General features: G+C 37.1%; 1 protein-coding gene across 8 annotated transcripts in view; it reads right to left on the reverse strand.

Moving 5' to 3' along the window:
• The window catches only part of OSBPL6 (oxysterol binding protein like 6), a 97,892-nt gene that overhangs the window by 63,807 nt on the left and 9,059 nt on the right, over positions 1-25,026 (reverse strand). Inside the window, exon 1 of one of the 8 annotated variants that reach the window (XM_085066348.1) lies at positions 17,441-17,545. The exons of the other annotated variants lie outside the window; for them this stretch is intronic. The gene's annotated coding sequence lies outside the window, so the exon portion shown is untranslated. Of the gene's footprint in view, positions 1-17,440; positions 17,546-25,026 lie in introns of those variants that run through there. 8 annotated transcript variants of the gene reach the window in all.

Consider the following 25,026-nt stretch of genomic DNA (forward strand, 5'->3'; position numbering starts at 1 on the left):
AAATCGAATGGGAAAAAAAAATAAAAGGAAGAGATAAATATATGCAGGTTAGAAATAAAGCACAGATTTATAATGGTGAAGATAATTAATACTGATAAAATACACTGAAGATTACAATAGGTATTTGTGTTGAGGTATGAGAAGACATTTTCAGATTCAGACAGGAATTTTCAAAGTTTAGAGGTTTTTTTTAATATATTCCAAAGCTCAGTCATCACTGCTGATTTGGAAGAAGAAATTCATTCTGGGCAGCCTAATGACCCATTCCATGGCAAGAGTTCAGGTTAGACCATAATGCAGCCTCTCCCTTTCCACAGCTGATTCCAAGCAACCAAAAGAAAAAAAAAAAAAACCAAAACCAAATCAACACAGAAAAAGAGAGATAAAATAAAAGGAATAATTTTTTTTCTTCATTCTACTCCTAGTGCACACTAATAATCTTTCCACTTAAGGTTTTCCAATTTTATCCTCATCTGTGTCTAGACATTTATTAAGCCTGATCTTTTGTATGGAACAATGTTAAATGTTCTTTGAGTGTAGAGAAAGATAGATTCTGATCACTGTTAATATTTGTTTTTCTTACTGCTTTAAAGAAATCTGACATATATGTTGAAAATCTAAGTTTCCATGGAAAAGCAGGAGCACATAATGAAGTAATTTTTTAGCTCATTACTACACAGATTTCTCTGCACCTCACACAGTGACCTTTTCGTTAGAAAGACAAAATCCAAAAAATACACAATTATTGTTCATGGCAAAAAAAAAAAATACCAAAAATGTCTTGAGCACTTTACAAATACATTAGGAATTACAGACATGGCTGAAAAGACCATGAGATGGAATAATCACTTTTGAAGTTCCTGCAAAGTCTAAGACACACTGACTAAAATTAAACTGAACATAAAAACAAGCAGTTGCTCAAAAGTAGTTTCCTGACAGAGCAAATCAGTAATGAAAAAAAACCACAACAACAAAAAACAAATCCCTTTTCTGCTAATGCCCAGCTGGTTATCTCTTAACCCTCTTCCATGACGGGTACACATAATATTTCCTATTATCATACTAAGTACTGCACACATCTGTAGCTCGATATGCTTAGTTCTTCCTACCTTTGGAGTACTAATAAATCAACATGCAGCTTCACTGACAAAAACCACAGTGTACTCAAAAGTAACATTTATTTGTCATAGAAGGAACTCTCTACTTCTAACACTACTAGTAATTTCAGCTGAAATTACACCCCAGTAAATTGCCTTCGCCTGTGCACAAAGCATGATCTAATACGAGGACAGCAATGCCCTGAGGCACCTTGCACAGAAGGAAACATCTGAGTAGTTCTAGAATATTCTCATCACTGAAAAGCTGCATATTTTCCATCAGTCATTGATTTCCCAAACATATTAAAGACAGAAAAATACTGCTAATATGTATTGATTTCTACACATACACAGATTATAAAACCAGAGGAGAATGTGACTGGAGTCATGTAACACTGAAAGGACCTAAGGAATTTTCCAGCTTAGTTCCTGTTTGAAATAAACCATATAACATAGCAAATCACCCAATCCCAATGCAAAAGCTTTCAGTGCTGGGAACCCACCACAAATCCAAAAACGTTCTTAATAATGCAGGAAAATTAATTTTTGCAAGAATGTGCATGCTATTTCTCCTTAAAATATTTCTAACCTCAAGTCTTAGCAAGAGCCCTTGTCAAACAGAAGAGCTCTCTACAGATACAAAATTTGTTAGTACACAAATACGCCATTTTTGCAAGACTTTGGGCACCTAACTTCAGTTTTCTCAGGTTTCTCAAAAAATTTTAATAAGTTTGATGAAGTTTAGAGAAGAATTGGCAAACATTTTACAGTCAGATGTGCAGAAAGGCTTGTATTTATTAAATGAAGAGGAGGGCTGAAAGGTTGCTTGAGCCCAGTGGTCAGGTAACTTCCCTAGTTCCCACAGCAGTGTACTTGTTTATACAATATAGACATCAACATAATGATTGATCCTATTGGACAAGGTAGCAAACATGGTGTACTTCAACAGGATATTGGACAAAAAGAAAAGTACAAAAATCTTTGGCCACAACTAACAGTTATGTATCCATAAATCAGCAAATATGCCAGCTGGCAAACAACCATCCTTCCCTCCTAACATCAAACACTGCTATCCTCCTGGAGCATTACTCTACTTACACTTCCCCATAATTTGGGGCAGGACACACACATTTTGGTGTCTTATAGAAAGCATCAAGATTAGTAATGCCCAACTGAAAACCCTCTTTCACCTGTCTAGAAACAACCTGCCTTTTAACACTTCATTAAGTGATGACCATTATTGCACGACCTGCTGGATTAGCACTACTTGCAAGACACGAAGTTAGTTTTCCTCTACCTGACAGACAATAAACAACAATCTGTACAAGAGCAGCCAAGAATAAGACTGAGACACTCAGAGGGAACTAGGCAGTCTGGAAATAGGTATATAAAGCTAAGTCAATCAACTGAGAAACAGGCTAATTTTACAGAGGCTAGAGAAGAGGACTATTCTGTGCTAATTATCAGCATTCACACCTGCCAGCCTCGATAGGTGCTTGTGAGATATTTGGTGCTTAAGAACATTTCCATATCCCAAGTGCCATACAAATAACCTGTGGTAACCAGCATAAAAGATTTGTAGGGATAACAGAGCTGTAGAAACACAAATCCCTAACATGCCACTATATATTATAAACACCTTAACTTTTTACAACGAATTGCTTTTTTCCCCCCACTGTTCTTATTTTGCATCACCCCAGATTATCACAATTACTCTGTGTTCTGCAGACCCACCCCCATCAAAGCTCAACCTCTCTGCCCCACTCCAGTATTTTTCATTCTTCTTCTCCCTCATTCTGCAATCATGAAGCACAAACTACCTCCCTACCGACCCAGTTATTCCTTTATATTTCACGACTGTGTCAGGTCCCTTTTCCTCTTTCTTTGTTCATGTCCTCTCATAAATTGCACACAATCATGATCCTTTGAATTTATTTTCCTTTTCTAACCCAAGTTCTATAGATGCCCCACTTTTTTATGTCACAGAGCACAGCCTAGAAGCTCAGCTCACAGCAAAAAATTCTTTAGAAAAAATTTAAAACATATTCTGTATTTGCAAAAACCTGCTCTTCATGGGAGAGGCCATGACTGCAGATTCTAGTCATAAGAAAAAAGAATGAACAAAGAGAACTTAAAATTAAAGACCAAATGGCTGCACCCTGCCACTTTGCAATAAACTGGTCTTTTTCTTTCTAGGGCTGAGATATGAGGAAGTTTTTCTTCAGCTTGATCTAAACAAAAAATGAATGGTGTAATAGCAAGCGAAACATTTCTTATTTCAACACTCTTAAACCTGTGGTGCACTACCGATTTATCACAACAATTTAGTAGTTTTCTTTGCAAAACAGTTTTTATTGAGAGTCTTAAAGTTATGCCAGCAACATCAGCACTTATTCAGGGTCTTTCAGCTGTACTTCACAAAAGCATTTTAAGGAGTGTAATTTTAGCATGGAGTCAGGTCAGCTACAGAAGAGGCAGAGTTTGCAGGTTGCAATGAATTCTCACGAAGTCCTCATTAAAGATCCAACATAACAATTCCATTCAAGCTCTACATGACAAGTGCCTGCTAATTCTTTACAACACTTTGTCATTGTGCTTCACCAGAATATTTACTAGGAACTATTACATTTTCTTTTCATTTTCCAAATGCAAAATTCCCAAACTGATCTCAGGAAAGTTCCAAACTGCCTAATTTCACTATGACTTTAAAGAGATTCAGAATAATTCTTCAGTTTCACTAGTAAAAAACAATTTCAGTTTTTGAAAAATCATGTTTCAGGGTTGCATTTAATTTGCTAAAGTTGTCAGCAAATAACTATTACCTACTGTTACCAACATACCATAAATAAACCATAATTATCAAAATTTTGCACACGTTCTTAATTAAAAGCACCACTCACATACAATATCTCATATTCATGTCCAGATTTTTGAAACTTTGATTAAGCAGGCCATTAACCCAATACAAGAAGTAATATCCTTTTTTTCTTAAGGAAATTTTATCATTTTAAAATCTCCATTGATTTTGCAGGAAATCAAATGTCTTCATTTTAATTAATTTTTTTTAACTTTCCAAATCATGCCATATATACCAGGTATTTACATAATTTTTGTTCTAACTACATTGATATGAATGGAATACAGTTTTTTAAAGCCCTTTGATTCTATAAGGTGAATGTAAAGCTTTTTTGAAATGTTACCACACAGAAAAGAATTAATTACTCATCTGTGAATGCCACAATTTAATATTTTACATTTATAGATGTAAACATCATTAGAGAGGTGCCTTTTGGAGAGCTGCTCAGAGTATAAGGAGGTAGACTAAATGCAAAACCTGCAGCAAGCTCTGACACACATCACAGAACTTGGAGGGTGAAAAACCTAAGCTTAAAGGTGAGAGAGAAAGCAAATGAATAGTATTGGGGAAGATAAAAAGAACTGCTTCCTTCTTTCCCTGAGCAAGCACAAGTGCCCAGAGTTGTTCAGCTGCTAAGCAAACCTGAGCAGCCAAAGTTCAGTGGTGAAAGCTTTGCTGGCTGATGTACATTAACGTCAAAGCGAGCAGCAAACACCGCAACCGAAAAGAACAGCCAAGAGCAAACCCAGCATCTGGCCAAAGGCAGTGACTCAGCTACAGCCACAGGGCAGAGCCAGAGAGGGATGCAAAATCTAGTAATCGACAGAATTGCTAGTCTAGTGCAGAAAACTGATGACGTTAACCAGGACAGCTGGAAGAGCTCTTCTGCAGCCTTGGCCATTTCCACGCTGGTCGGCTGGACAGGATGAATCATAAGTACCAAGCAAAGGCTTTTCAGGAAGAGTGACCTTGCTTAATTCATAAAGGAATGTAAGATTTCTTTCTCTAATATGTTCAGTTAAAAGTAAACGCAATCAATGATGAATTTAGATTTAAGGTCTGTCTGAATTCAAGTAACTGAAAACCTCAGGTCATCTAAAAGAACATCTTGCCCTCTGATGCTTATGAGCATCAATGACATGACAGAAAGCCTTGACTGTTCAACTGTTCTGTGCTTCCTGTTTTAGAAAGCAGCTGATGTTCATATGAATGGTGAGGTCTAAAAAGTCACAAAATAAGTCAATGAACCCAGTGGGGTTTTTACTGGCTCTGAAAATGTAATCTTTTGTGCAGATGAGCTAACATGAGATTGACCAAGAGTAACTAAGTCACAGTGCAGGTGACCTATATCTGTTGCCATTTCAGCTCATGGAAAGATGAACAGTGCAGGGACAACTTTGAAAAAATCGAAGGAAAAAAAAGCTGGAACTGTTTCTGCCTTTTGCTACTGCAATTATTCAAAAGCATGCCTTTTTTGGACTGTTGCAATAGAAGTACTACCATCTCTTAACAAAATCATAATAGTACTGGTTAGTTATAATTACATTTTATAAATTATAGAAATTGTGACTTTTAGAATATGGATTATGACTAATTTCTCATAATGCATTTTTATGTACACACTTCTTACTGAAAAGAAAAAATCAGAAAAGTTCTAAAGTACTTCAGAAATCTTGGAATATTTCAATAAAGCCAAAAGTTGAAAGAAAGTATTCGTTTATTTACTTGTCTTCAGCTGTTTGTCTGTATGGTAATTATCTGTAGGTAAGTTGTACCTCTGTACAGTAACTATCCAGAAGACCACACAAGAAAGTAAGCATTTCAGTGAAAGTGACTTCCTCAAACAACCACACTGTCCTGAACAGAGGAGACTCTCCCACCCTCCTCATGTTCTGGCTGACACCATCAGTCCCAGATATGGTGAAAGTGTTGGTATTGTTTTGCTTCTGTGTATAAATTCCTGTATGTTCTTCTGCTATATTTAGCCCATAAAACAATTTTCTATCAATCTTCTAATTACTGTATCATTTTATCCCACCTGAAATACAAATCAGAATAGCAAAATGATTCCTGTTTACTTTTAACTCAATTAAATCTAAACAAAGCACAACTATTTTCCTCCTAGGAAAGCAGAGACTCAGAGTTCATGCCACTCAAAGAGTCTCAAGATCCCAGAGGGGCTGCAGGATTAAATACCAGGATCAGGTGTTAGCAGAGACTGTCACATTCTCACTTGCTTATGGTATCCCTGCATCAGATGGCAATGCTGCACCTGTGTTTTCTGCATGGTATCATGTAAGTTATAATGAAGGTATGAAATACTCACCTCTCTAAACAGATCAGTAATTCTAAATTCTAATTCTGTCAAATCTAAATTTAGTAAGCAAATAACTGTAAATTAGACCTCTGTACTTAGAACAGTGAGCAATTGCAAACCAATTGTAACTGCAGATGCAATGAAGTCAGTATGACTTTGCAGTATTTTAACCTTCTTTAGTAATTCCTGAGATTTGGGGCAGTCTGCTCAAGAGATTGCTTCTTTCGTGATGGGTTTGCAATGAAAAGATACACTGAAAAGTATTTCAGAGGTATAAAAATTTTAAGTAGTGGATAAAGCACCAAAGAACATCATTGAATTAGATGCACCAACTGTCTCAAACCATCGAGATTAAATGCTTGCTGTGCTGTACACAGGATAGCTTGTACAACAACATCCAAAGACATGGCTGTGTCACTGCCAAGCACTCTCAGCACAGAGCCAGGCAGGTGCAGCATTTTGTCTTTTTAAAAAAAACCCAAACCAATAGGATATAGTTGTAACAGCTCTCAAGCTTGCAGCAATCCATCAGAAGTTTTTACAATACAAAAGTATTAACGGGACCATGTAAGGCAGTGGCTTCCCAGAAACGTGACACATTTTCAGCTTGTGTTAATAGAAAAGTGGAAAAAAAACCAAAAACAAGCAAACCAAACCAAGCCAAACAGAAACACATAATTTTCTATTAGCATACAGCAACTGATGAAAATATGTCATTAGAAGAATGTGTGTATATCCAGTACTGACACAAATCTGGTTTCAAAATGACATAAGTCACTGGTATTTTGGCTTCCACTGCTGTAATAAAATCTAACTAGCAAGTGCACACAGAGGCCCTGCATCACACACATCTTGCTTTTCCCCTGGTACCTCTGCCTCAACCCTCCCCTGAAGTTTCCCAGCTGATAATGCAGGAGCATTGCACTCCACATTCATCTCCTGCTTTCTGGAATACTGCCTGGTACAACTGTTCCATTAACTCTCCACTACCTATCTAGTTTGCACTGGAAAGCTACACACACAACAACTAAACCAACATACAGCTGTTATTGTAATTCAATAGCTACATTAATATATATCACAGGCCTCAATGGAGCAAATGTCTCTTAAGTATTAAAGATTAAAAATCTGTGCAGCTGGTATATTCCAAGAATAAAACTGATCAATAACTCCAAATATCTCTGAGATTATTTATGGGTGACTGGAAAGGCCTTTGTAGGAACCTTCTACCTCAAAACTGGCATCTACAAATTTACAGTTTCACTTTGAAGGAATAGGGAGAAACTTGTGGAATATTAACTGTATATAGATCCCTTGCATCTGCATGTTTTCTGTAATAAGTGTATCAAATTTCAGATGGGTATTTCCCTGACATAATATATTCCATAGATTAGAGATGATAGTGCTAATTGACTGTTTATAAATACAGTCTGCTTGCTGCAGCACAGAGATGTAAAAACAGAGTTCTCCACAAGACACTGCTGAAGTGAAAAAGATTTTGTCAGTGTTTGGTAAGTTATAGCTAGATATGGCTTTGCTGTGGCCTATTTAGGTCTTTTTAGAACTATTTTTGCCTGCTTTTTAAGTGTTCTTCTTTACACAAGCAAACCATTAACAGATTGTGTTTGTCAATGTGATCTGCAAAAAACTTGTTTCTTCTCACACTCCACAATAAAATGCTGCCTTGTTTAAAATGCTGCTTGTGGCACAAGGTGTTAAGTCAAGTTCTGCCTCCAGAGAACAGCACAGCAGGAGCTAACTCCCAAACCCATATTTATAAGGAGGATAAGCCTGTTTTTCCAGACCATATTTTCACACAGAGGTTTAAATAAAAATCCTGTTTCATTATTTATAATGACAATTTTCTAACTCGTCAAAATGAATCCAAAACGGAAGTCATAGAAAACTAAAGAGCTTTTATATTCATTAACAAAGTAATCATATGTTGCTGGATTTTGCTTAAACAAGCTATTTCAGTCTGCAGTGGTTACCCTTAGGAAGCCATGGTAGCTGAGTGCCAATACCATAATGTTTGCCATACACTATATTAATCCACATGCCAAAAAAATCAAAGGCTGAGGATGGCACAGAGACCACAGCAATATTCATTTTAATATTAATGTCAATATTAAACATGTTAATGGTGTCATCTTCTTTAATCACATCCCTTATACTGAAAGAGAACTTAAAAGTACAAAGAAAGGGCAGAGCAAGAAGGTAGAGAGCTACAGCAACTCTACAAGAGCATGTGAATGGTATTGAACTGCTGTATGAAGAGGAATCTGAGCTAAGTTTTCAGTGGTCATAAACATTTTGGGAGAGAAAGCTTTCCAATGTATACAGAAATTTGAATCCAGCACTATCAAGGACAGTAAACACTTGTGGAAAGGCAACTTATGATCAAAGCCAGAAATATCCATAGGATCAACACTGTGCTGAGCCCTCCTTTAGTTTAAGTATTGCAAAACTGAATGACGAAGTGCTGACAGGACTTGAGATGCTGCTTCTAACACAGTCATCTTCTCCCTACACTGAGGAGGAAGCAACTAAAACATAAAGCAGCAGCAAATAGAAATAAAAGCTCCTAGATAGAATGCTTGTTGGTTTGGGTTTTGTATTTTTTTTTTTTGGTCCCTCTAAGATGAGGTAATGATGCCTTCAGCTGGAAGGGAAACAAAAATCCAGTAAAAGGATTATCCAGCAACTTCACAGTAAGATTATGACTACAATATTCACAAGTGCAGCACAATATAGCACAGAAGACAGCAAGAGAAGGATGCATTATAAATGAGTTACACATTTGCTCTGGAATTTGATTCAGACAAATACAATTATTAACCCAGCCTACCCTCTAAATGGGGAAGTTGCATAAGAAAGCAAAATATTCCCAGTTTTCATTTTTCTGTGTCTATACAGCGAATATTCAGCTATCTCCCTTGACTTTAAAACTTTAAGCAAAAGCAAGTACCTAGTATATATGTAGAAGTCTAACATTGTTTCATTTTATTTAAATGTTTCCATGTTTTCTCAAGTCCTTTATGAAACTACATTAAGTTGTCTATCACAAATATCTTGCTTTCTCCTCTTCCATCTCCTGTTGCTCCAAGGGCTTCACCAAACTAGAGCTAGTACTTCAGTAAATACTTTTTCAAGGAAAAAAATCACTGATTTTTGAATGGCTTGTGACTGCTGGCAAGACCAATGACAGGGAATGTAGACTGTAACTCTACCTTGCACAAAAAGGACAATGGCACTGATGTTGATGAGCTTTTCTGTAAATCCACACAACAGGATATAGGACAAGTAATAAGGCCTTTTTCTGTTACTTCTACATGAAAGAAACCACAAGTACTTCTCTTTTGTGTTGTCTATGCATCTGAGCAAAAGGGCTGTCACTTGATTTCTGCTGACTTCTTCTTCTTCCCCTACCACCACTTTATATATTTGTGTGGCAAACATCACCTCACTATCCCAAGGGATGTGAACTGAAAGTTAACAGTTCAAAGAACTTAGCACAAAGAAGAAGCCTATCATATATTGTACTTCATTAAGTGAATTACTGTTGGTTACACAAGAAGAACTATTTCAAGAACAGTTAATCAAATCATTCATTCTATTACCATATTGACAGTAGCTTTCATTAATTTGAGATAGAATTTCAAGGGTTTTCTTTATGACTCCATTCACTAGACAAATAAAAGCATACAAAATGGAAATGCTACAGAATTTCATATCCAGGTTTCCAACATTTCCTTTTTTCACTCTGTCATGACTGTCATTCTCATTTCAAATCTTGGGTTTCTTTATAGATTGTTTTCTCTTTGTCGAATCAGAAATGATTCATCACCTATATTATGATGAAAAATTTCAGTAATGTTACATTTGATCAGATGGAATAGAGCCAAAGACTTGAGGTACCACTTTCTTACAGAACCTTGCAAATATATTTATATTATCTGTTCCAGAGAGGCATAAGTTACTACTGTTGCCTTTAAAATCACTAATCGTAATTTAACTGCATAAAATAAAGGAGTGAAAACCAACCTGCTGACATTGAATGTTCTAGGTTCACACCATCAGCTAAAATACTCCTACCTTTTGTTACACAACATTGGGATAAGATTTTTATTTAGAAATCAAAAGGAAAATGTCACCTCATCTAATGTCATGTGAAAGTCTGCCACAAAAAGAAGCTCCAATATAGGATCAGTTACCTGGATGTCTCTCTCTACAATTTTGAAGCTGAAAATAATGCAAGACAAAAAGAACTGTAATAAAAACTCCAAATCCTTATGCTGTCCAGAATGCAATACACTCTGATAAACAGTATTCACAGATTTGAAAACAAATCTGTTATTGTTTACTACGAAGAAGCTATAAATAGAATTTTCTAGGTAGTCCACAGCTGTCAGTTCAACTCCTCTTGATCTAACTGCTGTGTACATTGTACAGCACCATCTCTATTAAGCCATCATATGGACCTGCTTGAACACCCTGAAAGAGAAGTGGTAATTAAAATGGCTGCCACTGCCCATCAGGGAGACTAGTCTCCTTTTTTCCAAGTGCTTGGAAACGATAAAGTGCAACGGCCACTTCCAGTAGAATAGGTTTAGTGAAACTGGGGAGCTCAAAGCAACTCAAGTGAAGAACAGAGGAATTTGTCATCAGGTCAGTACTTGTCATCTTCATACAGCTCCCTGCAATTCGGTCATTAACTCACAGTTGCCCTAAAATAAAAAGCCACCACCAAAACCAAACCACACCCCAAGATACTAACTTCTACTCCAAGAGAAACAAAAATTGCATGCAATTACATTTCTCTCCGTAGATTACTAAGCATGGGAACATATTAAGATGTAAAACCGAAGTGACATTCTACAACTAAAAACCAGGCAGGACAGAAATAACACCTACATTTTGCAGTATTGTCCCTACAGGCCCGTATCTATTTAATGGTATGTTAATTGTACAAGAAAGTTGAACTAGCTCTCTTTGAACTGTTTCTTCAACATAATAATGGTAGTGGTTTGTGGATGTGCAAATATCTAAACAGTCCTTATCCAGCTTTTGGGAAAAATGATACAATACCATGCCAGGAAAAAAAAAAAAAGGTCTTTATAATATTTTTTTACTATGCTTGGAAATGAAAGATAAATAAGAGGCAGAAATCAGGACGAATGTGGGATGTTTTATAAAAGTTCCTGTATTTGCTTGGTTTAGTGTGCTTCCATATCAGCATAAAACCAGGATTCATCATTTATAAAAGGAATCTTAGTAATTTCCTATCTGGCAAAGCTGGCACACCCATGTCAATAATTCAAAACTTGGGAACAGTCAGAGCCCACTGAGTCACACACTAAAAGCAAACCGACAGCAACCAAATCTCACTTTTCACTAACACCAGTTAGTGGTCTACCATATGGGAAAAGGTGCTGGTGTTACCTGTGCAATCAGTAAAAGCTTTCCCATCACAAAATCCACTGTGACTGCTGGCACTCTGCTTTGCCTGAAAGCCCTGGAGAGAAGCCAGAACTCAGGAACACCATGCTTCCATTCTCCTCCCTCCTGAAGACAGTTAAGATAGAAGAGCATTTATGACTCACTGCTGGTTCCACACTGCAGATACTGGGGATACTCTGCAGTGTCCTAAACTCTACAGAAAAATTAAGAGTTTTAGTCACAGTGACACTAACTATTCTAATTTGAAATATTTATCCTGAAATGCTTTAGACTTTTACTATTTGCCCATCTGGTGGGCTGAAAGGCCAGAAAAGCCGATTACTACAGAAATATTTTAGCTCTAATATACAGATTTTAATTCTGTAATATGAAAAGCTGCATCCTAATTGAGATGATTTCAAAAATGCTTTCAAGCTGAAGTGTTGACAAAACTTCAGAAAAAGGGGAAAACACCACCACACACATATTGGGACACACTGTCTTTCTGAACCACAAATGAAGGTTGCAATATGCAGGGAGCTAGAGGAACGAGGCTGCTCTCCAAGAATAAACTAGCACCATCAGAAATGCCAGCACTTCCTGACCACCTACAGGCATCACCAGACAATTACTATATAAATACTATTTCTACACATAACAACTGTCATCACAGAAGTTCAGATTAATTATCTGAGTAGCGTATTTCACACATCAGACAAAGAAGCAGAGAGGAATCCTAGAGGCCTTCTTAAGAGAAAGGCAGTCCTAATATAGCTTGGTGTACAAGCTCATCTTGGAAAATTGCAACTAAAAAAAAAAAGCCTTTGTATTAGTAGACCCAGTTCAGTTCAAAGATATTACACATGTAGGTATTTGTCACCAGAGGGGCTCATTGAAACCAACACTGTCATTTAATGGGTCTCATTTCTTACTTCAAGAGATGCATGGAAAAGACACAAATCCTCAGCATGATCTATCACACAAAAGAAACACACTGGTTCCCAAGGAACATATCACACATAAAGCAAACCCACCAAGGAGAAAATAGTGCTGTGAAGTACTTATTCATTGGAAGAACCTGACACACTTATGAAGATTGAAGCTGCTGCCAAACTGCTACAAAGCCGCAGATGCTGCTTGCATTGCCTTTCTTGAACCAGAAAAACCACTATTAGAGCCAGGACAAATAGAGCATATAATGACCAAATACATTAGCTTTACATCTGCAATGCTACAAACCAAGTCTTTGAAGCCATATGGGAGATAAGGGTGCAGCAGCTCCTGGCTAAGGCGAAATACAAATCATTTAAAGAGCACATTCACATTTTCCACACAAAAATCTTTAAAGAAAAAACCTCAAAATTATGAGCCAATTGCTGTATTGTTCCTTCGGGAAAGCATTTTGGTCATAGTTATTCAAGCACCAGAACAAAAACCTGAGTATTCTAAATATCATAAAAACCATTTTTCTCTTAGCACAGATAATCAAATTACTGTTTCTCAAAAGCTCTTCACATGCTCATATTCACTGATCAACTATATAGCATTATTCAGTCATTCATCAGTCAGAATTCACAAAGAAAGGAGAATAGCAAGTGATACATGAGTATTAACTCCTTGCTGGGGCATATTCCTCCAAGTCACTGGGGTACCTCAAGACAATGGTGATAGGCTTGCTTTCTTGGTAGCATAATTCATGCTTTTGTCTCTGGGATTTTGATACAATAGGGTTTATGGTGTTGGGCATATTTCTGACTTCTGCCCAGAGCAGGTATTTTTACACAAGTTCAGGAATTATTGCTCACTGCAGAATTGCACAAGATGTGATTCAATAACTTGGGTAGTTTTGTTGTCCACAAAATTCAGTCTCATTATCCAGTGTGCAACTAGCCAATAATGACACACTTGAGAGACAGAGTTAGCAAGCCTGGGTGCTCAGTGGTATTCCACAAATCAAGCACACCAACTATCAAAACCTTTTGCAATTTATACATTTTAGCAGAGGAATTAGTATTTATTGACTACATGTTACATAGCTCTCTTGTTAATCAGTATTTTATCTTCTAATCTCTAAGGATTCTCTCACTTCTTATGCTAAACAGACCACATGCTCACTCTTTTACTTCTTTTAGTTGGTGGTTTCTTGGGTCAGTGATCTGTGAGTCAGTGGTCCTGATTTCCCCCTACCAGAAACACCTCTTACCCAGCTGGAGCTGATTCAGCACAGTTACTGAGTTGGTTTTATTAGTTTCTTCCTTATCTTGAGAGTTCTGCCAAATGTCCTCGAGGTTTGTAAATTCTGCATTCTTTGTGTCCACTATCCTTTTTCCCAAGCTTTGGTAACCCCACCTAGGTGTGAGATCACTGAAACATGTCAAGCCCTAAACCTTAACAAGGCAATTCTACCAACAATTTGTCTTTCTAACACCTAGACATCACTTAGAGCTTGTTGGCTGCTCTCCGTTTCACGCATCAAATATCCCTTCTTGATGTTCAGGCTTGAAAGTATACAAAGATAAAACATCAAAGAGCATTCTTTCTTAAGAAATTTTTACATATTTCACATTTGCAACAGCTTCTTCTGCTTCTGTCTTGTTATGTTTCTAAATGGAATTAGTATAAGCAAAGAGTAGAATTACTGCAAATGATTCAGTGCAGATCAATTACACTGTTGCAGGAATTATAAGTGGAGGTTTTTCTGTTGTCTTATGTAGCAGACCAAGCAAGACATCCATCATCTCTTCCTAGCCTTAAAAAATCCCTAATGCATCTAAAAGTGCAGTTCTGTTCTGAGAGTTGCCTGGAAAAAATGGTACGTTACTTGACTAATTTCAAATATAAAAATTCATAATGTAGTGACTAAAAAGAAATTTAAGTGTCAGTCCTAGAAGTGTACCTTGAACTGCACTGCACACAGAAGTTCTGCAGCCAGAGCTGAGCTAGCACCTTTCAATTATGGCAGGCATCCTAGTAAATATTCTATCCTAATTTGTTCTGTATCTGAACTGTATCTGCCACAGTAACAAACTTCTCAGAAATAACAGGAATTTATCAGTGAAGCCAAGAGAGATGACTCATTACCAGTGACCAAACACCACCAAAGAGCTCAGTAAGATGGGGGAGGCTGACTGTATTCTGACTTCAACATCACAGTGACTCACCCATCCACTTGACTTGCATATGACAAGGCATTCCAGCATAGGAACACACAAATAAATAAGTAAAGCAGCCCAGAGCATCCCTTCCCAATCACATTAATAGCAGACATGTAGAAAATGTATCCAGAATTCTATTTTAATCTAATAAAAATAATAATACATAGAGATCTCCTGGGAAATATGGGATCAGAAGACTCAAAAGTGAGATTACACAGGCTGCATTGAGGAAATAAATGGAAGAGGTAAAAAAGGGAGTTCTAAAATTACAGAATCATAATTTTATTTTTCAAAAGGAGATTATCATGAATGTATTGTTTAAACACCAGAAATTCTAGGTACAGGACTTAGAATTTACTGAACAACCCATAAAGTACATAGCTTTGCAAAGAGCAAAGTAACCAATTTTTGTATTAAAGAGTAAGTAAACCCTTTCCTTATATGTATATATTTATATTTTTAGTCAAGAGACAAAAATTATGAATCTTTATGTGCACATACCATAAAAGAGATTTTGATTCCAAGGTAGAAAGAAAAAAACCAAAGCAGTTCAGTAAAATTTATTCTATTCCCTAAATATTAGGGAAATTACCCTAGGTCTCTCTGCTTATTATTTATAGCATTTACACAAAGATATGAAGAATTTTATCTGCAACTACACTTTAAAAATGTACTTTTCTTCATCCAAATAAATAAATATCTCTATTTATATAAACAGAGATGCTTTATCCTGAGGACAGTGTACCCAAACACAATATTTTCATTTTATTTAGTTTTATCTTAGACATAAGACTAGTTTTTTTTTAGCTGGATGAATCCTAAAATTAACCTCCAAAATCTGCATTTACCCTTGATTTAGACTTGAAATTTAAATAAACAATTCTCAATGGCAGACTCAAAGCTCTTACAGGAAACCTGCTCCAGTTCCTACAGCAGGGTGGCTATTTTCTATGCCTAGTCACTGCAATTGCTTCAAGCTTTATAAACAAGCTTTACAAGGCAAAAAAGGAACTCAAACCAAGTGCAGATTCTCTAAGAGAAAAAGACAGTTCCTGTTAAGAGGGATGCTCTGAAAACTTAATTTTGAGACACAGAAACCTGTATTGGTACTTCCATGGAGTGGGTTTGTCATTTTCTGTTACTTGGGTAACTGATGTTTGTATAAGAAGCTGATGGGGCAATCAGAACTTCACCTTTCCTTCACAACATCATGTGATAACATGAAAAGATGTTGGTCAGATTAATACAAAAAGGACATGAACAGAAGTGGACACCATGAAAGTAGAAAATAAACTAATGTAAACTATCGAGCTATAAAGAGAAGGGAGATGAGTTTTGCTGTAGCTGGCATTAGAGCTCTGTAATGTATAAGCCAATGCACTCTGATTTCTAAACCCAATTCCACATGCACAAGTCCTTTGTCATGGTGACTGCTCACAGCAGCAGCTAAATTAAACTAGCTGACAGAGCAGAGTACTACAGTGACCAGCAAAAATGAGATTTTAATATATTAGAACACACCTCAATGTGACAGATTTCGTTGATCCCATCAAACCACACTACTGGAGAGTAAAAAATAAAAGCCTTAAAGATTATATCATCCATAATGAAATTACACAGTGGAAAAGCTGTTAAAAGAGAACACAAACACTTCTGGACAAGGAATATATTTCTGTAAAAATTGAAGAAGCTAGCACCTAAGCACCAGAATAAACTGACTCTTAAAGAAACCTCAAGTAGTTAAAATTCAAACACATACACCCCAGTCAGGAAAAACACTGAAAGAAAATATTTCATAGAATTATAGTTTGGGTTGGAAATGACCTTAAAAATAATCTAGTTTCAATATTCCTTATTTCCTATTTAGTTTGTTGTATTATTATCTTCTCATAGCTTAGCTTTTATTTTGAAAGACTTCCATGTAATTCTTTACTGGCTGGAAAAAAAAAAATCAAGTTCTCAACCTCTGAATTGCTCTGAATTATATAAAGCTCAAATGCTCTGAACAGATGGAACAAATACTTTATACAGTACACAAGCTATCCAAAAATTCACAGGCTATATGTGTATAAAACCAGGAAAATTAGGTGGGTTAACAGCAGGAAAGTAGCTACAGCATCTCTGTAGGATGTAGAGACGTGACTGTGAGCCCTTTGTCTGGACGGGTGCCAAGGCCTCCCCACAGTTATGCTAGCTGTAAATAGGTAGCTCCTCATTCAAGCTGAGAAGAAAAAAGGCAGACAGATGTGATACCAGCCATATTGCTCCCTTGTGTGCTGTTGGCTGCAAAATACAAGTGGGTCTTAACCACACAGGATCGATAAGCAACCTACATCCAGGAGAGATCTTTGGTAGGTTTTGTTTGAGGGAAACATACCCAAGTATCAAAGCATCAATAAGTCTGTTGATTTCTTTATAATTAACAAGAATCAAACAAACAAATAAAAAAAAATACAAACAGAGATCTGACAAAACATGAAATACAGATTTTCAGCAAAGTCAAATCTCATTAGTTAATACAGTCGTAATGTAAGAGCCATTACATACTTCAAAAAAATATATTTCCTATTTTTACCCATTTATACTGCTCCTCCAGCACTGGCCATGTTTTCTCCCTCATTCCTTTCCTAAATTGTTTTATTCTGTTTAAGTGCTTCTTCCACGTTGACAATCTTTTCTGCCAGATTTTTTCCATTGCTTTGTTCCTATATCCAAAACGCAGAACATCCCCACCTCTCCTTCCCACAGGATTCCTTTCTTTGTTCAGGTTGCCTTTTGTTTTTCCTCTACTCCTCTGTTTACTCCATGCCTTTGCTTATTTTCTACCACTTCAGCAGAAAAGACTCCAAGCAAAGATAAAAAACAAATGGGAAGCAAAAACATTCCTTCGCTAGTCCACAGTTTTGTGCATGGAAGCATGCCATTTCTGGGGGATCAGTCCAACTGGCACCACAGCAATCCCTGTGGCATTTGACAAGGATGTTATGTTGCTCGGGCAACCATTCCTAATTGTCTTTTGGGATGCTGAGCAAACAAGATGGATTTTTTTTGCTGGTCTGTCTGAAGGTCACAGTAGCATGGTGGCAGTGGACATGGGTTACTGCCACAGCAAGGGAGGCACCAGAGAAAACACATCAGGCAGCCCTACGTGCAGTAATATATAAAACACATAAATCCCAATCTATTCTGCAGCCACAGTCAAGTAAGATAATGTGTACAACAGTTGTCATACAAGACTACAACAACTGCTATGCCAGAGACAATGTTATCCTAGACTCGTGCTGAAAGCAAATCTGAATGTTTCTCCTGGCTTGAAAAAAATCAAACATAAAAAAAAGCCATTTATATATAACAGTATCCTACAAGAAACAGATTGTCAACAACAGTTTGGCAGGGCAGCATTACCATCTTTTAGAAATTGGGAGGAAAAATCTTCAGAAAGTAAATGTCTGCCGAAACCAATGAAGACAGAAGCTTCAAGAGCAAGAGCTACTGCCTCAAAGTTCCCCTCCAGAGGGTTCATCTCAGTATATGAATATTTTGCATCTTAAAAGAAACACACCATATGCTGGGATGACTTTTCTTAACCAGAAAAGTCTGCCTTATATTTTTGGAACAAGCAAGCTTTTCCTTGGGCATGTTTATTGACATGTTTCATAAACCTCAAATCCTTGACTGAAGAAAAAGAACCTATTTTGGCTGCATGAAACACAGCTTCTTTTTTAGTTCAGAGACCAAAAGGAGGAAGAAAGGAGAAATTTCAAGTAAAAAAAAATTTAAACATCAAGACACACCAAAATGAACATTTCACTGAAAATGTATTCAGATAAAAGTTCAGTTTGCCAAAATTTTCTCCATTTTTCCCTTGATGAAAAATATTTGTTAGACTTAATCCAAATTCACTAAAAAAGGCACAAAACAGAAACATTTTTCAGAGTATAACAAATTAATAAATTGCACTTCCTAATCCAACAGAGTCAAAAATCCTCTTCTGTGGATCTCTGTACTGTCTGTTTTCTCTGGGGCACAGAGGAGGTACAGATCCACCTGAACCTCTCTGGTTTTCCACACAGAAACTTACAGCCCATCCTTTAGGACTGTAGCAGAAGGATGGAAAATTACCCAAATTTTTCTTTTAATTTTGTTTACTCTGTTTTCACTTTAGTGTCTGGTCAGAAACCTCTGATATAGCGTTTGTTTAGCTAGATTTGCATGTACTTGCAACTATTTTTGGCGAAATAACTTTCTTAGCCTCCATTATTTCCACAGTGGGTGGCTCCTTCCATGTGTTTCACATTTCCAGGCACATTTTCCTATTCAAGGAAAACACTCCAGCTCTCTAACGTAAGAAAGCAGATTTTAGCACTGAGAACACTTGAACAGGAAGACCATCTGAGAGGCCCACATCACAGATAACTGACTATCAAGATGTTCTGCATCCCAAAACGCTGCCACTGGCACTTAACACCCCGACAAGGTCAACAATGTCCTGCCATTATCACTCAGGGGCTTTCAACTTTCACAAAACCTGCTCAGAGGCATTTGCAGTTTCATAAGGACACTTTAACATACACAATATAAATAGATATGACAAAACATTATTCTTTAAGCCTGGAGGAAGAGACAATGGGAGTCATAGTTCTCTATTATAAATTATCATGCACTCTAAAATATTAATGAAAAAGTGACATTGGTGGTCTGTATTAAAAGATAAATAACAGGAAAATTAAAGACTTGGTCTTATGATGACTACAATTGGAAGTGTGTTCTGACTTCCATTTTCTGGAAGTGACATTTCCTGAAGCGCTGTGTGAGCAAATGACAAGTTACAACTTTACTTGCACTAATTTGGTCTTACAAAGAAAAATGGTTAACTCCTGTGGGTTTTTTCTATTTGCATCCTGTTTTCAATTATAAGCTAACTTTTGGAAAACACTTTTCCTTTCATGGTATTTATGTTCAGGCCTTGAAGTTTACTGCACACACAGCTCCTCGTCTGTCTCAGGAGGGCTCAAGGAGGACATTGCTTGAGCCCTTCAGGTTGCAGGGCAGAGATATTAGACTCACAGGCTCTTGCTGCACTTGTGCATCCATGAGGATTGCCAAAAAATAAGTATTTTTTAAGGACTTGGTACTATACTTAAAGCAGGAATATGAGATAATAAATAATACCCAAAATAAATACATACTATAAATTATCAAATTATTTTAAAAGCCCCTTTGTTTTCATATCATACTGTTTTCATATCAAACTTTCATAAAATACACCAGCACAAAAACGAGCAGCATTCTCTAGACACTCTGTAGAGACAGAGAGTCAAGAGAAAAAGCATTTGTGATCTCTTTTACTTAGACTAAAGGGTGACCTAAATTAACACTGAGTTAAAGATAACAAAAAGACCTCCAGCAGTAAGCAGCTGAACATAAATCTGAGTGTTTCAGTTCCTGTCATCTTGATTTCTCGGAAGGAAGCAGCTCAACCTTCACTTGCAATTCTATTAAGACTGATTCTCAGTCTCAAGAGGGGGCATTTATTACTGCTGGGTGTATATTCATGCTCAAAACAGGACACTAAAAATTTTCTTTCATGACAACATCTGACTTCATTCGTGTAACGTAAATCCCTCAGTTGCCAGGATTCTATCTACACCTCCAACTCTGCTGTTAACAACCACCACAGGATTTCATCTGTGGTCTTGGCCAAGACGGGAAGATGTGCTGGCTGTCACAAACTCCAATCAAGCAGAGTTCATTACGTATTCCTCCTCCCTCTGCTCACTGATTTTGGCAAATCAGGGAGCACTGTTCCCACTCAGAGTTTCTTATTCCCATGTAAGATGCTGACAAATTTGGATTTTCCAGAACAAGCTTGCCCAAAATATGGGCAGGATTCTAGTGACAAACTTGCATGAATAAAGCTGGTGACCAAACTACAAGCATCCTCTTCTCTCTTTTCAGGAATCACACATTTATGAAACAGGAGATTTAGGTATCCACCACCAAAGCAGAAAAAGAAATAAAAGGGTTCACTTCATATTTTGCTGGCAATGAAGACCTAAATAGAGAATCACAGAAGGTTTGGGTAGAAAGGGACATTAAAGATCATCCAGTTCCAACCCTCTGCCATGGGCAGGGACACCTCCCACTGGACCTGATGGGGCTGCTCAGAGCCACATCCAGCCTGGCCTTCAACACTGCCAGGCATGGGGCAGCCACAGCTGCTCTGGGCAACCTGTGCCAGTGCCTCACCACCCTCAGAGGGAAGAATTTTTTCCCTGTATCTGATCTTAACCCACCCTCTATCAGTTTAAAGCCATTACCCCTTGTCCTGTCAACACACCCTTGTAAAAAGACTCCCTTTAGATAATGAAAGGTGCTCTAAGGTCTCCCTGGAGGCTCCTCTTCTCCAGGCTGAACAACCCAAACTCTCTCAGCCTTTCTTTATAGGAGATGTGTTCCAGCTCTCATAATTTGTGTCTGAAGTTGCAACTTGAGCCCTCAGGTTCTTCTGAATTTCTAATGCCATACAACTCATGAAGTTCAGAATCTCCTTTTTAAGCTTCCTGCTGCCTACTGATTTCTTAGTTACTGAAAAATCTCCTAACATTATCTGGCAGCAATGTCTAGGTGTAAGAATAGTCCTGAAAATTATATTCCATGCAAGATGAATGCCAAAAGTATAAACAATAAAATGCTACTATATTAAAAACCATGAAAGAGACCATAAAGATAGAAATAGAGAGGAAATTTCTCCCTCTGCTCCTTGTTACCATTCACAAATCATAAACTCAGGTAAGGGCAACTCAGTATTGGTAAATTCATTAGAATAAAAAACATTGATTTTGAGTCATCTATAATTTAGGCAGTGAAAATATATTGTGATATATTTATACATAAATGTTATCCCAAAAAATTTATAAACAGCCATAATATTGTAATTAAATAAATGTATGTTGGGAAAGTTATACCACAAAAATGAATTAGAGAAGCATCCAAGTTCCACTCAGAAGTGAGACTTAGTGTTCTTCTGTTGAAACTTTTTATTAATGTGTATTTGCCACAGAATGAACGCAGATACTGAACTTAGGCAGTTTTCTTTTTAAAGCACTTTAGAACAATTTCATACCCCAACATTGTAAACTATTTTTTTACCCTTGACAGTTGTTTTATTTCAATACTGACTTTCAACTTCTGTTGCAATTTCTTTTTCTTCCTTGAGAGGAGGAATCACTCCAGCTGTAAGGACAACAGTAATTTTCTTAAGTAACTCAGTTAATTTTTTCAACGTTCTTCAGTCCTTCACAATAGCTGGTAAGTCAGCATTTAGCCAAATATGTGTCAGTAACCTCAGCCAAGATGCCAACAGCCATTGACACAGAAGAGAAACTCCCCTGCTGTATGCAATACCTGTTCCAAAATTAATCAGCACCAGAAAATAGCAGTAAAATAATTATTGAAATACTACCAAGCAAATACGCTAAGGAAGTAAAAAGGACTTACAAAGTTAGTTGTATTACTGCTACATAGTGACACCTGACAAACATGTTTTGGGACAGCTTCCCGACTATAAAAATTCTAAAAGGCAGGTTAAAAAGGAGGGGGGAAAAGCATTGTAGATATTCAGCTGGAAATTGCAGTGTTCTGAAAATTTCAAATTCATCCTTATTTTCTCTGATTATTAACAAGCATCCTGAAACAGGAAAATTGCATCTATTTTATAAAGCAAGACTTTGCCCATGCATTTGGAAGTGTTAGGAAAGTTACTTTCCTTTTGTTTTCACTCTCTACAGCTGTCCAGGGCAATGGTCTCCACTTCCCCACCACTCCAGTCAGACCCTCAGAAGACAAAAGGCTATGTAGAGTAGGAGTCTGTGGTAGAAGCTTGAAATCTACAGTCCATTCCTTTCAAATATTTATGTTTTAGCCTTTGAAATAATTTGTAAAATGTCTATTCTGTCTTACAATATTTTAGTTTATAAAATTAAATGGGAGACCAAACCCTCCAAAGTACCAGTACTTAAACACTGACAAATTTCAGTGACTACAAAGATAACGTGAGCTAGCACATTTCCAAGTAAGCAAAAATCTAACCCATGATAGGGAACATTATTAGTTTCCTACAAAGTTTAATTTCCTCAAATAAAATATTCACGCTCTTAACTTGAACAAAGGTTTTCAAAACACACTACAGTTGCATCATTGTTTGATTATTTAACTCACAAATACAAGCAATGGTTGGCAATGAGAATGACAAGCACTAAGTACACACTATAAAAAATACAAAGATAAATTAAAAGCAGCTGTCTGGGTAGTGCACAGAAATCTGAGAAGACTACAAGCTTCACACTTCCTCATTTATCTTTTCATGGGAAAAATTGACATTAGCTGAAAAACTATTGATTTTCTGTGCTGCAACCTGTGGGTAACTAAAGATTTGAAATTCATTTATGCAGCATACCGCGACTGCTTAAAAAAAAAAATTTCAGAGAGGTCTGCTTGAATTACTTTCTGGGTCCCACAATGTATACAGACATTTATTTCTGTTCAGACTTGTCCTTCTAAACGAGAAACTTGCATTTTGAAGTTGCACCATTACGTTTAAATCTGCTTCAGCATGGCTGAGATGTATAACCCACCTTGACAGGAACACCAACCTAAAGTGCAAAAATATTTCACTTGCTGCCATTAAGAAATGCTGCCTTACACTGCTTCCAGCATAAGAACTGGTAGGAAGATAACTGATTTTCCTTGGTATGCTTACACTGGGACTATCCAGGCCTTCTGTTCTCCAAGGTTTTCCCTTTCATACCCCCCAGCCCTTGGCAGTACTCCCCCCAAGGACCTCCTGAGATGGCTAAGGACCTCAGGAGAAGCACACAGGAGTGACAGCTGGAGGGAACAGGCATGGAGCATCACCAGATTGGCCAAGGGAACATGCTTGTGTCCCCAGGAGGATCAGTGAGCCTGGGCACAGGACTGGAATTCCTAGAGCAGGGAATTAACATGTAGGGAGTGACCTGTGGGAGAGACAGGATGATAAAGAAGGCAAGAGCTGCAGAAGATGTCTCAGTGCTGGAAAGCCAGAAGCAATGAACACACCCCCAGTGCATTTGGCTTTAAAAAAAATTAGTTTCAAAATAAGTTTGTACACATTACATTTCTTTATAAGAAACTAAATTTCACCTGCAAGCAGATTTAGCCAATGTTGGTGGTTTTCTCAGTTATATCACACAGCTATGACACATTTTTCATGGCAAACTACCCAAGAATCAGCCAAGAAAGCAGAACTATGTGTTCCTCAAGATATCTGCAGCCTAAAGAGCAGTTTGTTTCCAAAATTTTCAACATGGGAATGCTGCCATAAATGTTGAAGTACAAAATCTCTGACGCTGCCGTACCCTCCACAAGCATGTTCTGTGTTTCTCAGCACTGAACAGTATCCACAACCAGACAAAGCAGGAGAACAGAAAACAAAAACATACAGAGCTTACCTTTGAACCTATGCAGTGGCATCAAAAAAAAAATTTCTTTGTTATGAGATACTGCCCTTTTTCTAGAGAGAGCTATGAGCCTAATATACATCAATCACAGCCTAAACAGTTCTGGTTTACTGCATTTTAAACCTTTTCAACTGATGTAAGCTAGCATACTTCTGTTCTCCTTAAGGGAAATTCATCATGTTTATCAAGTTGTTGTTAGTATCTACCTATTTCTCACACAGCATTATTCCTTACTTCATCTTTGAAATTATTTTTACTGACTTACAACAAAAACACGTGAAAAAGAATGAAGAAAGTGTAGACAATTCTAAACTCAGTGTATTTATACTTCACAAAAGAATTCTGTGTAACTTTAAAATAATTCAAATAGTCAATAGTATATAGAATAGTAAAGAGATACAGCACAGGTTAATGACTGACATGTGAAAGCTTCATGCAAAATGATTGAGCTGATGTGCTCACAAAGTTAAGATCAAAGCATAAAAATCCGCAAACACTGAATAGATCTCTAAAAATGCTGAAGAATATTGAGGGTGAAATCTAATAATGAATATATCAGAAGATAATCACACCAGAAATACCATAAGGTGGCAGGGTACTAATAATACTTCCGTGCCTTTGCACCACGAGCTGGCAGCCGAGGGCCAGTACAGCTCTGGGC

The sequence above is a fragment of the Lichenostomus cassidix genome, chromosome 7 (assembly GCF_008360975.1).
Source record: "Lichenostomus cassidix isolate B80296 chromosome 7, HeHo_3.0, whole genome shotgun sequence".
Lineage (NCBI taxonomy): Eukaryota > Metazoa > Chordata > Aves > Passeriformes > Meliphagidae > Lichenostomus > Lichenostomus cassidix.